General features: G+C 47.4%; 1 long non-coding RNA gene across 1 annotated transcript; it reads right to left on the minus strand.

Moving 5' to 3' along the window:
- Positions 1–5,308: 5,308 nt before the first annotated feature.
- LOC146755208 (uncharacterized) lies at positions 5,309–7,447 on the minus strand. Its single transcript, XR_014938312.1, has 4 exons — positions 7,345–7,447; positions 6,191–6,263; positions 5,992–6,063; positions 5,309–5,645 (listed from the first exon to the last, which is right to left on the minus strand). It is a non-coding gene; the product is annotated as an uncharacterized LOC146755208 (long non-coding RNA).
- Positions 7,448–15,985: the final 8,538 nt, after the last annotated feature.

Consider the following 15,985-nt stretch of genomic DNA (forward strand, 5'->3'; position numbering starts at 1 on the left):
CAAAAGTCATTTTATTCTATCCACAATCTCATCCTACATGCAGTTCCTTAGAGGGTTCCTTAGGCACACCAACCCCATGCTCCTATTACAGACCCTTGCATAAGACAGGTGATATACCTACAAGATTATCTACAGCTTAGACTATGAAAACAGGGAGTCTAGCTAGAGAAAATTATCTACCTGTGCTTCTGAGCAATCTGTTAACCACTCTCATACAGTTCAGGCCAATCCAAACAAGATGCAATGACATGTCAGCCACAGAAACAGCTTGATTTTAAGGAGTTTGTTTGGACAAGCCCCTGTTGCATACGGTGGTCAAACATGCATTACTTGGGGGCACATTGTATTTGATTTAACAGATACTCTTACCTTTGGCTTTGCACAGAGTCCAAAGTCTATCAGCTTCAAATTGTCAATCAGCAGATTTTCCCGGTGGATGAGAAAGCAGTCAGGAATGATTTCCACCCAAATGCCCAAGGAAACATCTTTTCTCTTCTCTTATTTCCTGCTGTGGACAGTGGTTCCCAGTCTACTCAAAGCTCGCTCGCTCTCGCTGTCTCAGAGATCTTCACTGACTGCTGGCAAGTTCCCATCTTCCAATATCCCAGGTGGGAAATACTAGCTTGTATCTGTTGGAAAGGACCTGGGGACAAGTGGTGAGAGACCACAGGCTGAATGCAAGCCAGCAGTGTGCTCTGACAGAAAAGAAGTACAACAAGATCATCAGCTGCATTAAAAAGCAGCACAACCAGACCAGGACAAGTCATTCCTGCTTCAACACTCATTGCACCACATCTACAATACTGTATCTGGTTTTTGGCCAGGAAGGATAACAACCTGAAACAAACTCTGAAGCAAGTTCTATGGATGACCTCCAGCCTGTGCAGGGGGCTGAAGCTCCCACTCAGAGAAGAGAAGCTGGGGAGAATGATCTTTGTGACAGAAAATCCATTGGATGGGGCCAGAGGAATGCATCTCACCCCATACCCTCTGTACAGCCACCATTTGTTTAAAGGATCACTCTTCCTTGAGGCACAAAACTAGAGCAGGTTACACAACAGACTGACACCACAAGGGCTTCTCTCGAGATACAAACTGCAGCAAAAAGCATCACAAAAATGTGAAACCAACACTCAGATCAGATCTGTGTCTCTGCTCCGCTCATTAGGAGCATCATGTTTTACTCCCCTTTCAGAGGAAGATACTTCTTCAAGGATAACAAAATCCAGCTCAGCTACAGAACACAGTACCACATAGCAATAAATATCTAACATTTCCTGTAGGGAAAGAATCCTAAGCACAAGTTATTGTCTGAGTTTCAGCTGGGACTGAATTATCTTCTTCAGTGTCTGATATAATACTACGTTTTCATTCTAGAGAAACAATGGAGATAGCGCAGTGATGCTTACAGTTGCTGCCAGGCAGCGTTGTACAGAGCCACAGTCAATCTCAGCTGAGAGCCCAAGGAAGTGAGAAGGAACAGAACTAGGACAGCTGACTTAAACTGGCCAAAGGATATTCCATACTATATGACATATTGTGGAAGGAGTTTTGAAGGGGGTAGAACTTCATGTAAATCTCTTCCACTACTAGGAGGCTAACTGGACACTGATTGGTAGGTGGTGAGCAATTGCTTTTGTATTCATCATAACTATTATCCTTTTCTCTATCTCAGTACATAATTCTATCTCAACCCATGAGTTCTACTTTGTGTTACTTCTCCCCCCTTCAGTTCTCTCCTGCAATCCACTGGAATGGAGTGGAGTACTGTAACTCTCTCTGCCAACAGAAAAATAAAAACACATTCATTATTATTTATGGAAGACTGACTGCAGTTCAGGCTCACTGGTTTGAGGTCTCTGGGCATAACCCTGACTGTGAACAGAAGCAATTGCTGAAACAGTCTGTCAAAAAAAGACTGGAGCTTCCTCTTCCAAAAGGCGATCCTTAGAAACAATGCAATCAAACAGCTTCCCTATGCAATCAAACAGCTTCCCTGTAAGATAAGGTTATCTGAAAATGCATTTAGAGAGTATCAGAGAAAGATAAGTAAGAAAGACAGCACAGAAAGCAGAAACTATTTCTTACCTCTATGACTATAAATATTTCTTTGATGTCTCTCTTACGTGATCCAATGGGCAAACATGTTGATGACTTCAGTTCTTCATGGCATCAATTTCTGTTTTAGCATGAGGCAAGTCATCCTTAAGAGACCATAAAAGCAAGCGATGAAATCGCTAACTACTGTGACATACCAGGTACCACATCTGACTGCTGTGGAACAGAACAAGCACATATGGGACAGTACACAATTCAACATCAACTCAGCAATGACTGACATCACTCCCATAGAAATTCTGAAACAGAGCTGTGAAAAATGAAAAGTAAAACATTCAGCATTTTCATTGGCATTTTGGTAAAGTTGCTGTAATAATGTAACAATAATGTAATGTAATGTAATGATGTAATAACTTCCTCCATTTTAAAGCCAGAGAATTCTGCCCTCTGAACAACCAGCAACAAGATTTGTGGTGCTCTGTTAAACTTTTTCCAGCTCTACAGCATCTTTCAAAAGGCAATGGGACCAGTAGGCTGCATTCGTATGTACCATCCCACCTGCCCCCGTGTTCTTGAGAACTCCACAACTCCAACAGAAGATATTATCATATTTAAATGCCTTTTGGCTTACCCCTACAGTAACTTTCTCCATGATTTTTAGTGCAACTTTTTCACCAGTAAGAAGATGCCGCATAAGATTTACGTTTGCAAAACCACCTACAAATCAAAACACAGATGCTTAAAGTTGAGTGTGAATTCTTCTCTAATATAATATTACAATTTCCAACTGGTTTAAAAAACGAATTTCAAATTTATACAAATGAAACCTGACTTAGAGAACTGAGAAGAGCTGTTAATCTATTCTCAGATTAATTCTAGAGTGGTGAGACAGACTGTTAGGCGTGCTGTTTCTGTACAAAGATGACATTTACCCATTCCAACTGTTTCATGGAATTCCTAGTACTTGAGAATTTCCTCGTAGTCACTGACAGACATCCTGAATGTGCAAGAACTGAAGATCCTCCAAGCACGTGCAATGAGGAAGTGCCAGCAGTGTTCACATCCTACTTAGGACATATTCTTAGAGGCAGAAGGGACACTCGTGGCAGATCCAGCAATGCTCATCTTCTCACCAACGTGCATCCCCCTCTCACCCAGCAACAACAAAACACAGTGCATGAAGCTGGCTTCACTTAGGTTAACAATATGGAACATCCCTCAGGGCTTTGTGCCACAGAGCAGTAGCAGGGCTGGACTACAGCTTGAGGAAGCAGTGGAAGCCTTTCCCTGTATGGTTACAGTGTCCCTGCACGCACCCCACAGCCAGAGCGTTGCAAGCTGAGCTGTCTTGCTGTTTCTTGTACTCATCCCAATCTCTGCGAATGAAAACTCAGAATTCAGTCAAGGCGTTGATTGAGCACGAGCGTGCCTTTATTCAATAGGAAAAAGGAGGGGGTGTGAGGTCTGGAGGAAAGATGGGACTCATTCTCTGTTGTCTGACGAGAGTGTCTCAGAAGTCGTGCTGTTGCCCGGAGCCTGGGACTCTTGGCCTGATTCTACCTCCCCCTCCAAGATGTTTGGCTTCTCCTCTGTAATGCTGACCTGAGCCTGCATGGTTGTGCTGCTGTCGGGGCACTTGTGCTGTGCTTGGGCTGGGCTGTCCTCGAAAGGCACTCGGTTCAGGCTGGTGCCTGAGGAGTCTGGCAGGCTCAGGTCAGCAGCTTCAACAGGTATGGGATGAACGAGAGCTTCAACGATGATGGCATTCTTCTCTTTATAACTGATGTTATACGGAAGGCTTTCATCTGAACTGCAGCATCCTGTGCTTAGTAACAGTTCTTCATTGATGGAATCACAGGATGCTGCATCGTAACATGCCTGGCGTCTTGGAGATATACAAGGGCTCGGGTCACCTAGGAAGGAGTAGACGCACAGCAGTTAGTGTCAAAGTTTCACAAGATGAATCATGAAACAGGTTCTTGACATTTGGCTATGCAGTGATGGTGGGCAGAAGCAAATAGGCTTCTAGCAACAGTGTCACTGTCTTGAAAGTGATCCTCGTGCAGGTCCAGCTCTTGTGTTGACAAGAGACTCATTTGGGAAAGACAGGGGTCAACTGAAGATGTCAGGCACAGGCTTGAATGCCAGAAGGATGTACAAGCCCACTGAAAGCATGAATTCTACCTGTGTTGCTGACAAGCAGTGATTTGAAAGCTGGATTTGCATGCTTACCTGCCAGGACCAAGACTTCAGCTTCAGAGGGCTCCCTGGCACTGCTCTGCAGTTGGCGTTTGGCCACAGGGGATGGTTTGCCCAGGCAGAAGCAGGAACGCCAACTGCAAGCTGCTGACTCTGCCCTCTTACTGGGAGAACTCATTCTGCAGAGAAAACAGAGCATGCTGTCAGTCGTGGTGCAGGGTGAGGGAAGAGCTGCACCGAACCCTTGCCAATAGTTGCCTGTTCCGGGCAATGCCTGGTTTCTGCTGAAACACAGCTTAGAAAAGCGCTCTGTTTCAAACAGCAGAGGATGCTTCCATTCCTACAGCTCAGCCCTCAAGTCCTGTTGGCTAAATACCTCTCAACGATGTCAAGCAGGGACATGGATCCCGAGAATGTTGGAGGCTCAGGCTGCTTCGCTCTCCTGGGGCAGGCCTTCAACAGGGAACGAAGGCAGGAGATGAACTTGCCCCGTTTCTTTGGCTCTGCGCAACAAAACAAAAAAACAAGTTCATTTCAGCCCTGGCTCGGTTGGACGAGGCCGAGTGCAACACATTCAACAGAACACGTAACAACAGAAAGCATGTTCCCAACAAAGACACGCAAGAACGGATTTTCCCCATCCCTGGAGGTGCCCAAGGAGCTTAATGCAGTTCTCTTTCTAAGCTTGCTCAACTCGGGCATTAATGAACCCCCTGAAAGCCACGTTCAGACCCCATTTTACTAACCCGCATTGTCAAATGTAAAATACGCACCTGGCTTTGGCAATGAATGTAGGATGGACTCGGGCAGTTTTCCCCTGATGAGTTCCACGCACTCACCAGGGAAAAAACCAACCTGTAATAAGAACAAAAAGACAGGTGGGCATTAGCCCAAGCCCAGAGCCAAAGGGAAGGTCCTCTGACACCGACACAGGGCAACTGTTTGCATCCAGAAGCCATCCTGTGCAGGCAGAGCAGCTCCAACCGGAGATTCCCGACTCTACTGAAGCTGTGCTCTCTAGTCAAAAATGTGTGCCTACCTCAAAGCCACGCTTGCCTCTCCAAAAGGGGCTCATCTCCTTTGGTAGCATATCAACAATGCACACGATGTCTCCAACCTGCAAAAGATTGAAACATCAATCCCAGCTTCAGCACAGCTAAAACAAAAGCCTTCTTCTACGACACAAAATATGAGAGTATTCCCAAGGCGTTCACACTCTATACTAATTCTGTGCACAACAACAAGGAACGCCTGGAACTGCTTACCTCCAGAGAGAGCTCATCCGGCCCCTGGGCGACGTGGCTCCTAATAACATGGGCTGCCGCAATCGCTGGTACGTTTAAAGATGACATAGCATGCACCAGCTGCGGCTCCCGCATGTTATCAGCCTGCAAAACAGAGCACAGGCCGTGGTCAGGAGATGAGGACAAACCAGGAGGATTTCAAGGTGAGGAGCACATCTGCAAAGAAAGCTGCAGCAAATGCGCTCCGTCCTTATCAGGAGCACTTCAGAAGGAGCTGCACGTCTCATCACAGTTATTTCCCTTTCTGGCGTGCATTGCCAGGCCATGCAAAGATGCATCTCTCTCTACCCAGACTAATCAGCAATGGCACTGGCACAGACAAGTGGCCAGGCCCTTTTTGGCCCATTCTTTCCTGCAGGAGAGTACACCTGCAGCTCCTTCTAATGGTTCAACACAGGGAAAAAAGACCGGCCAGAGCTTCATACTGTACCTCCGTCGCCGCCAACTCAGGCTCACAGCTGATCCCACTGCACGCAGCACCCATCACAGCAAGCGTGAACAGCTGGAACAGAGCAGAAACACACTTCTGTTTTCTCTATTCACACAGCACAGTATGGACAGACTTCTTCAGAGCTACCCGCGCATACCCTGCGGCAAAACCATGCGGGGGGACAAAACATGGCACGTACCTGGCAGTGAGATCACCTCAAGCTATCTGCAGCAGTTCCTTGTCGCTTTGCTCGGATGAAATGAGAGCAAAAGCTGCACCGAGGCAGTGGGCGGAGGGTGAGGAGAGGAGAGAGAAAGAGCAGGTCAGTGAGCAGGGCTAAGACAGTCATGGAATAACACACACAGCACAACTGTCCCACCCACTTGCTGCAAGACATGCTGAGTCTCAGGCTACGTGATGCCTGTCTGCCCAGCAACTTTACAATGCTTCCACTACTGAGCAAAGACAATGGAAGAAGCACGGGACAGGTGCCAACTTTACTGATACCCCCTTTGGAACGTGTGTACCGGGGAAAATTACGTCTGATGGTCAAGAGTAAGCAATACGGTGCTGTGAGCTCAAACAGCCAGCAGTTCTCAACACCTCACTGCCCACCCATTCCATCCCACGTCAGCTCAGCTTACCTACAAGCTGCTGCACACGACGGTGAGAAGAAAAAGCACTAAAGATACTAACTAAAGCCACTAACTAAAGGCACTAACTAACTAACGGAACTAACTAACTAACGGAACTAACTAACTAACGGAACTAACTAACAACAGTAACTAACTAACAACGCTAACTAACAACACTAACTAACTAACAAAACTAACTAACTAACAAAACTAACTAACTAACGGCACAAAAGGCACAAGACCAACAAGACAACCAACCACTCCGACCACTAGCTCACCCACAAAGGAACACAGAACGCACCGCTCCTCCCCTCATTCCAGCCGCTTATGACATCACCAACGGCCAACAGCCTGGTCCACCATGACCCCCCACAAGGCGGGGAGCCAAGACCACGTGGTCACATCTGATTCCAACACGGCACCACAACATTCCAGGACTCAGTGTGGGCTTGGAATTCTATCCTGGTGTGGCAGCGCAATGGGAGGTGTTAGGGCACAGCTGAAGAGCTGACAGACAACGGACGTTTCCAAAGGAGGGTGCCAGATTAACTCTCAGCATTCTCTTGCGGGGCTCTTAGGAATGCTTCAAACCCATTTTCACTGCCTAGCTCATTTCTAGAAAGTCCAGTTGAGAAATGCTCACTTTGTCTGGGGAACGCCTCTATGCATCATGAATGAAAAAAAAAATAAAATGGGCACGCGACCCTATGAAACTTACCTCTCTGCTCTTGCTGTCAGTCAGACACCTCAGATGAGCATGACGTGTCCCTGCTCCTGAATGAAGATTCACCCAAGTCGGTGTTCCTCTCTGCTCCATCTCTGGGTCTAAAAGAAACACAGACAGAGATGATTACAAGATCCTTTGTGCAGACGAAAGACAAGGGTGCACACGAATTCTGTTTAGCAAGAAATACTACATTCCCAATGGTAGTACTTGAATCCTCCTTTGGGGCTGGAGCTCAACAGGTCAACACATCAGAAATAACACAAAGTGCATCTGGAAGACGTGTCTCAAAGCCCAGAAAATCCAACACGGGAGGGGGCTGGACAGTGGACCACAAGTGTCCATTTCCATTGCAGCTCCCTGTAGAGAACAGCACCAATCAGCAGGCATGAATCAATTCATTCACAAGCTGCACAATGACTCTGCTCTTTACATGATAAAGAAACACACAGAGATTCCTGACCAAAAAGTTGGGAGTTAATAACGACCAAAGAGGTTCCTGTTCCTACACCTCATCCTCTCACCCCAACTCCTGGGTGATGCCCACAGGCTTCAAGTCAGCTCTCAAATCCATTGAACTCCAGTCACAGAACTCCATCAAAAAGGATGTCACACATGTGACACTTACATACATTTTGCATCAGAAACAGTGATGCCAGCAGGAGCAGAGAGGTGACTGTCCCCCTGTACTCAGCACTGGTGAGGCCACAACTCTAATTCTGTGTCCAGTTTGTGCCCCTCACTGCAAAAAAGACTCTGAGGCATTGGAACGTGTTCAAAGAAGGGCAACAAAGCTGGTGAGGGGTCTGGAGCACAATGGGGCCATATGAGGAGAGGCTGCAGGAGATGGGAATGTCCAGCCTGGAGAAGAGGTGGCTCAGGGGAGACCTCATTGCTCTCTATAACTTCCTGAAGGGAGGTTGCAGTGAGCTGGTGCTTGGCCTCTTCTCTCGTGTCATTACTGATAGAACTAGAGGGAATGGTTCCAAGCTGCGGCAGGAGAGGTTCAGGCTGGACATTAGGAAATATTACTTCTCAGAAAGGGTGGCCAGGCACTGGAATGGACTGCCCAGGGAGGTGGTGGAGTCACCCACCCTGGGGGTGTTCAAGGAACGTCTGCAGAAATCCCTGCTGAAATCCTGACCTCTGCCACAGGTGGCTGAGTGACACAAAAGCTGTGTCCTTGGTTCCCGGCCTTACCTTCACATGCTGTTCATCTTGCTCTGCAGCTCCTGTTCTGAATAGTCTTCTTATATTCCCATGTGATGTACCCTGAAATACATCATTTAGTGAGTCTGAACAAAACCTAAGACATTAATTGGAACTGTGAAGAAATGTTTTTTGCACTTTACTTGGAGGATGTTACATGCTATACCTTCTTTTCTCAATTGTAACACATGATTTTTTATAAAAAGAAACATAGCAAGTCAGCTTTTCAGTGTGCACATTGATGAAACTTGGTGAAATACAACTTTAGAAAAAGGTAATTTGAAAATTTAAATATTCTTATCAGAATCTCTGCTATTAGTTACCGTTCCCATGTTCTGATTTGATGATGATTCTCTCAGAGCTGTTTTGTCACTCGCCACCTCCAATGCACTTCAAGTGCTTTAGGAGCATCACTGGAATTTTGAATAAACTCGATATATTTTAGGAAAGCTGCTACAGATGCACGACTGCAGTACTTTGGAAAAATATAATCTTGATTGAATGCTGAACAGTATTATTTAATTATATTCCAGGTAATTAAATTAATTAAACCAAGGGAATCACCTCCCAGTCAATCAGCTCCCAGCACGGAAATCGCTTCCCTGCCAAGCAGATGCAACCAACACAAGCTGCTACATCACTCTAGGGCCCCACTGAGTCTTCTCAAGGGGTCTCCAAAGGCTTCCCTGTTGACTTCTGGGAACCTGGGAACACTTACATGGAAGCCAGTGCCCCCTAATGTGCCCCAGAGGTTTCTCAGGGCCCCGCAATTAGCTCTACAGACATCCAGACATGCCCCAGAGCAAGTATGTGTGCTGTAGGGAGCCCAAGAGACATTCCAGAGTATGCTAGTACTCCTCAGTGCGCTCAAGGGTTCTTCACCTGTCTCTAAATATGCCCTATTGGACTTTGTTTTCTCTTCTTGAGCCTTCCTTACTTCTCAGCTTTGCTTTCTCATGCCATTTATCTCGCTCCACAGCTACTGCTCAGAATATTCTTTCTTGCATTCCCACATTCCAACAGAATCACAGAATTGTAGGGGTTGGAAGGGACCTCTAGAGATCACTGAGTCCAACCCCCCTGCCAAAGCAGGTTCCCTACACCACGTTGCACAGGTAGGTGTCCAGGCGTGTCTTGAATATCTCCAGAGAAGGAGACTCCACCACCTCCCTGGGAAGCCTGTTCCAGTGCTCCGTCACCCTCACTGTAAAGAGGTTCTTGCACACATTTGTGCGGAACTTCCTATGCAGAAGTTTCACCCCATTACCCCTAGTCCTGTCCCCACGCACTACTGAAAAGAGACCAGCCGTGCCACTATGGCCCCCACACCTCAGGTATTTATAAACCTGGATCAAATCCCCTCTCAGCACCGCCAACGACAACCCTCTGCACTCTCTGCCAGTCAGACAGTTCTTGACCCAATTCACTGTACACTCATCTATTCCATGCTTCCTCAGCTTTGTTATAAGGATGTCATGGGGGACAATATCAAAAGCCTTTCTGAAATCAAGGTAGACTACATCTGCCACTCTCCCCCTATCCACCCAGCCAGTGACATCTTCATAAAAGGCCACCAGGTTGGTCAAGCACGACCTCCCCTTGGTGAACCCATGCTGAGTACTCCTGATAACCTGCTTTACTCCCAGTTCTCTGGAGATGGCATCCAGCACAAGCTGTTCCATCACATTCCCTGGGACAGAGGTGAGGCTGACTGGCCTATAGTTACCTGGGTCCTCCTTCTTGCCATTTTTTAAAGACCGGAGTGACACTGGTCATCCTCCAGTCTTCAGACACCTCCCCAGTTTCCAAGGCCTCTGAATGACTACAGAGAGCGGCTCAGCAATGACCTCCACCAGCTCTCTCAGCACCCGTGGATGCACCCCATCAGGTCCCATGGATTTATGGACCTTAATGTTTCCTAGGCACTCACGGACCACCTCTTCCCTGACTAAAGGGAAATCTCCCATTCCCCAGACTCTCTCATTAACCTCCAGGTTCTGGGATTCCTCAGGGAATGCCTTTTCACTAAAGACAGAAGCAAAGAAAGCATACAGTATTTCCGCCTTCTCAGCATCCTCTGTTACCAGGACCCCTTCCTCTGTTACCGACCCGTCCAACCCCCCCTTGTTTTTTGTTTATTAGCAAACTGCTAACATACTACAAAATAATAGCACTAATTACATAAGTAACATCATCATGCCAGCATCCCGACCACCTGCTTTAGAGATTTATCCTTCATTTTGTGTAACACTTCAAACACTGCAAAGAAACAAAGCAAGTGCAGAAACAGGACGCCACTTCCCTCAGGATTTTACAGTCTCATTCATGTCTGACAGATGGAGGCCCTGACAACAAGAGCTGTGTCTGTCCATAACAAGGACTCACCTCTGCAGGTGCAGGGGCAGCTCTCAGAGAAGCCTTCTTCATTTCTGCTTTCTTCTCTTTTTGTCTTTTGTCTGGGAGCTGGTGTCAATCTGCCTGAGGGAAGGGAGGCCCCTTCAGAGGGATCTAGATAAGCTGGATCAACCTCACTGGGCTGAGGTGAATGGGATGAGGTTCAGTGAGGCCAAATGCCAGGTCCTGCACTTTGGCCACAATAACCCCATGCAGCGCTATAGGCTTGGGGCTGAGTGGCTGCAGGACTGTGCAGAGGAAATGGACCTGGGGCTGTTGGTCGATGCTCAGCTGAACATGAGCCAACAGTGTGCCCAGGTGGCCAAGAAGGCCAACGGCATCCTGGCCTGTATAAGAAATAGTGTGGCCAGCAGGAGCAGAGAGGTAATCATCCCCTTGGACTCAACACTGGAGAGGCTGTGCCTCAAGTCTTATGTTCAGTTTTGGGCTCCTCGCTACAAGAAAGTCATTGAGGCACTGGAACTTGTATGTGGAAGTCTGTCCCTTGAGCAGCTCCCATTCATCATCAGCTCCCATTCTGAACCCCACTGTGCAAAACTTCTAACTTCTACGGCAGATGGCTGCAGTCACCAAAGCTCAGCCCACTATCCAGGTATCAGCCTTCTCCCTTCTGTTTTCCATCTTAGCCCATAGTTTTGCTCCCAAAAATGGAACTGCACTCCAACAGTCAAAACACAAACTAATACATCACTTTCACTGCTCCTTCCTGCACCCCCAAATTAATGGTTACCTGACATCCCCTACAGCACAGCACCTGCTCACAAGTATCATTCAAACTCTATTCTTTCATACTTCTTGATAGAGGACAGTAAAAACTCCCTTCTGCATGGCACTAAGGACAGTCTGTCCCCATCACATCCCTCTGTGTGCTGAAAGCTGCCATTGGATCTCTTGCAGCCTGCTGGCTGCTGCTCACAAACACAGGGAACTGCACCACACTGATTCTAAAGAGAGAAAGGAAGAAATGCTGGTGGGAATGGGAACCCAAGGATTGCAGAGATGCTCCAGATTGTGACAGAGATGGAATATCAGAGTGCTGGGACATGATTGATCACTAAGGAAAACACTTGGAAGCACATTCAATCTGCAGAAGCTGTAATTACTGGGCACAGTCAGCTTTCCTATGGCTCAGCTGGAGTAGGAGGGTGCTCTCACACATCTGCTCAGGGGCTTCAGCTGAGACACTTGCACAATGCTGGGATCATTCTGATGGAAACTATGTCATCAGATACCATGGTTAAATCCATCCAAAATGATCAAGCAGAGCTTTAGCTCTTGAGCAGCACTTCTTCCCCACCCTTCACTACTCCAAGCAGCTCCAACAAACTTCTCAGAAGAAATCCAGGCCAGCACAGACCTGGCAGACCAGAACCAAGTGCAGCCTGTGGGACGGCAGTGCCCACTCCTTGCTTCCACCCTGCTCCAGCAGGTTAAGGAGTCTGAGCCTCACTGGCCTTTGACAGCTCAAGACTTTCAGCACCTCATGCCAACATTTCTCACTAAGATACACCTCAGGCATTGAATTCTCTTCTCACTACCTCCTCCCAGTCCTCTCCTAGGAACAGAAACCATTCAGATTCTACAGCAAACTACAGCATCTGCACTGCAAGAGCACACTGAACCACCTGCAACAATGAAACATGGTTTTGGAGAGTGGGTTTGAAAACACACCTTTAGACAGCTGTCTCCCTGTAGCCAAAAGGAAACCAAGCAGCAAAAGAAGAGTCCAGCCTGAAACATGCCCATGCTACTAGCCCAGGTTTTTCACAGTGAATGTAAAATCCATCCTGCTCTTGAGGTAACAAATGACCAGTGGGTCTCCCCTTGCTCCACCCCTTCTCCTTCAAAGCCAGAAAAAGAAAGAAAAAACAAGCAGAAGAAACCCAGACGTACCTTTCCACACACAGAGCAGAAAGTGGAACAGCAGTTGGTCTCCTTCCTGAGACATGGTGGGGAGCATCCCAGAGGAAGCCCAAGTTCTTTGCTTCTCTCCACAGGGACTTCAAGCACTCTTGGCAAGAGCTGCTTTGGTTCTTTCTTCAACTGCTTCCATCACCAGAATCTCCTTTGGAAAAGGAACACTAAAGAAAGAATCAGCAAATGAGAAAGAATGAGCAATAACCACTTTCCCAGCTTTCTTCTGACATGCAATTAAGACTCACGACTTGGGCAAGGTCTTAAAATCAGCTGGTTACAAGAACTGTCCCAAAATATATCCAGCTTCTGTACAGCTGCCGTTATTTCTGTCAGTGAGTGTAATCACAGAATCATAGAATGGCCCGGGTTGGAAGGGACCTCAAGGATCATGAAGATCAATCGCCTCCCTGTCCCTGCTGGCCATCCCCTCTTCTGATGGAGCCCAGGGGACCATTTGCTCTCTGAGCTGCAAGAGCACGCTGATGGCTCACGTTCTGTTTTTCATCCACCAGGACCCCCAGGTCCTTCTCTGCGGGGCTTCTCTTAAGGACTGCTCCTCCCAGGCTGTAGAAATGCCTGGGATTCTTCCAGCCCAAGTGCAAAACCTTGCACTTTGCTGTCTTGAACCTCATTAGATTTACCTAGGCCAACCTCTCGGTTGAGCTCCCTCTGAATGGCATCCCTTCCTTCCACTGCATCAGCCGCACCACTCAGCAAACAGCAGAGGGTGCACTCCATTGCATCATTGGTGTCACTGATAACCATGTTAAAAAGCACTGGTCCCAAGACAGACTCCTGGATGACACCACTTGTTATCAGCCTTCACCTGGACATCGAACCATGAATCACCACCCTCTGTCTGTGGCCTTTCAACCAATCCCTTATCCACCAGGTGGTCCACCTGTCAAATCCACATCCCTCCAGTTTAGAGATAAGGATGTGGTGGAGGGCCATGTCAAAGATCTTGCTCAAGTCCAGGTCAATGACATCAGTTTCCTTCCTTTTGTCCACAAATGCAGTCACTCCATCATAGAAGACCACCTGATTAGTTAGGCATGGCCTTCCCCTGCTAAAGCCACACTGACTGTCTTGGATCACATGCTCATTCCTTATGTGATCAAGCTTGTCTTTGAGGTGTATCTGTTCTTCACCATCTTCATCACAGTTCTACATTTGAATCAAATAATCGGTGTTGCTGTCACGAAGAAAACCTCTTTGTCTTCTACTCCTGCTGCACTACTGTGCTTTCACCAGAAGCAAAGGGAGAGGCCACCTCCTAGATCCAAATTTTAAGAAACCAACACCCAATAGGTGTCATCTGAAGTAAAATAGCAGAGAAATTAAGATGACTCTTCTGCATCCAGCTTGGATCACTCCCTCACTCAGGCACACCACCATCAGATCAAGGAGATGCTGCCTTCAGCTTAGAGACTGTATGGGAAATCACAGCTTGAACCTCTGATTAATCAGCTGAGGCAAGTGTTGGGTCAGCTGCGGGAGCACAGATGAGAGTAATCTAGCTGTGCTCCTGGAAGGGGTGGACCTCAACTCCACTTCCTCTGAGACCTCATTTAAGGGCTGACCACCACTGAGGCAGCATCTCTTGGAGATTGCTCCCCAGTTGAGACTGCCTCAGCTTTCTGGTCAAAACATTGACATTGGTGAGTTTTCCTTTGCTAACAACCTTTGACTATTTACCACCATCTTGGTTAACATCTTTATATTAGCCACCCTTACAGAGACCATAAGGGTTTGGGCTTCCAAACTCTCAGCAAGCATTTGGATCAGACAGCTTCCTGCTGGGGAGCCCCCTGCATCACTTCTGCTTCTTCTGATACCGAACCCGCAGATGCTTCAGAGCTCATTAGCATGGACTTCCTTCCTCCCCTCAGCAGCTGCTCCTGCACTCACCTTCATTCCTACTCAGATACCGGCCGCTTCCAGCACCAGCTGACCTGCAAGACACAGAAAGGAAAGGTGGGAGTCATGCAAACGCACAAGCCCAAGGCTGCATCACCACTACGTATGGCAGCCTCGGGAAGTCAGCTGCAACTACAGCCTTTGTCAGAATGGAAACAGGCACTATCAGTTAAGTGTGACCTCTGAACTCATTGCCACCATCAGAAATAGGCACTGAAATTGCTCACTTCACTGTAGCTGGTTACCTCCTTCTTTTGGAAAATGCGGACATGGAATTGAAGGACACCAGAAAATTGACATCTACTTCATTGTAGGTGGTTAAGCTTGGAAGCAGGACTTGAGCAAGACAAGCTTCTCAGCTCAGAATCACAGAATTATCAAAGCTGGAAAAGACCTAGAAGATCATCTGGTCCAACCATTACCAATACTTCCCGGCTTAATCATATTCCTCAGCACCACATCCAAACGTTTCTTGAACGCTGCCATGATCGGTGACTCCACCACCTCCCTGGGCAGTGCATTCCAATGCCTGAATACCCTTTCCGACAAGTAATGTTTCGCAATGTCCAGCCTGAATTTTCCCTGGCGCAGCATAAAACCTTTCCCTCTAGTTCTATCAGTGATTACACAAGAGAAGAGGCCAAACCCCAGCTCACTACAACCTCCCTTCAGGAAGTTATAAGGTCTCTCCTGAGCCTCCTCTTCTCCAAGCTGAACAATCCTAGTTCCCTCAGCAGCTCCTCGTAAGGTTTGTGCTCCAGACCCCTCACTACCTTCTTAGCTGAAGACGTTCCAGAAACGTAAGGTTTTCTTGCATGGAGGGGCCCAAAACTGAATAGGGCAGAGCTCCTTCTTTCCATCATTGCTGTCACCTGGAAGGCTGTCCTTGGAACTGCAGTGACTCATGCATCCTAACTGCACTCCATTGATGGAAGCACAACGTGCATCATTGCAAATTGCTGGTGGGTTCCTGTGTTGGCGAGGGATGGATTCACCTGGAAAGAGTAGATACACAGCATTTAGCGTCAAACTTTCACTATCCAAGGAGGCAAAGGCTTGGTGCTGCCTGTCAAGCAGGTTTCAAGCAGCTTGCGAGACTCATTTGGGAAAGACAGGAGTCAACCAACGATGTCAGGCACGGGCTCGAACGCAGGAATACAGAAGGAGGCACAAG

This window comes from Coturnix japonica, chromosome 35 (assembly GCF_054131305.1).
Source record: "Coturnix japonica strain WE chromosome 35, WE-NBRP24, whole genome shotgun sequence".
NCBI classification, from domain to species: domain Eukaryota; kingdom Metazoa; phylum Chordata; class Aves; order Galliformes; family Phasianidae; genus Coturnix; species Coturnix japonica.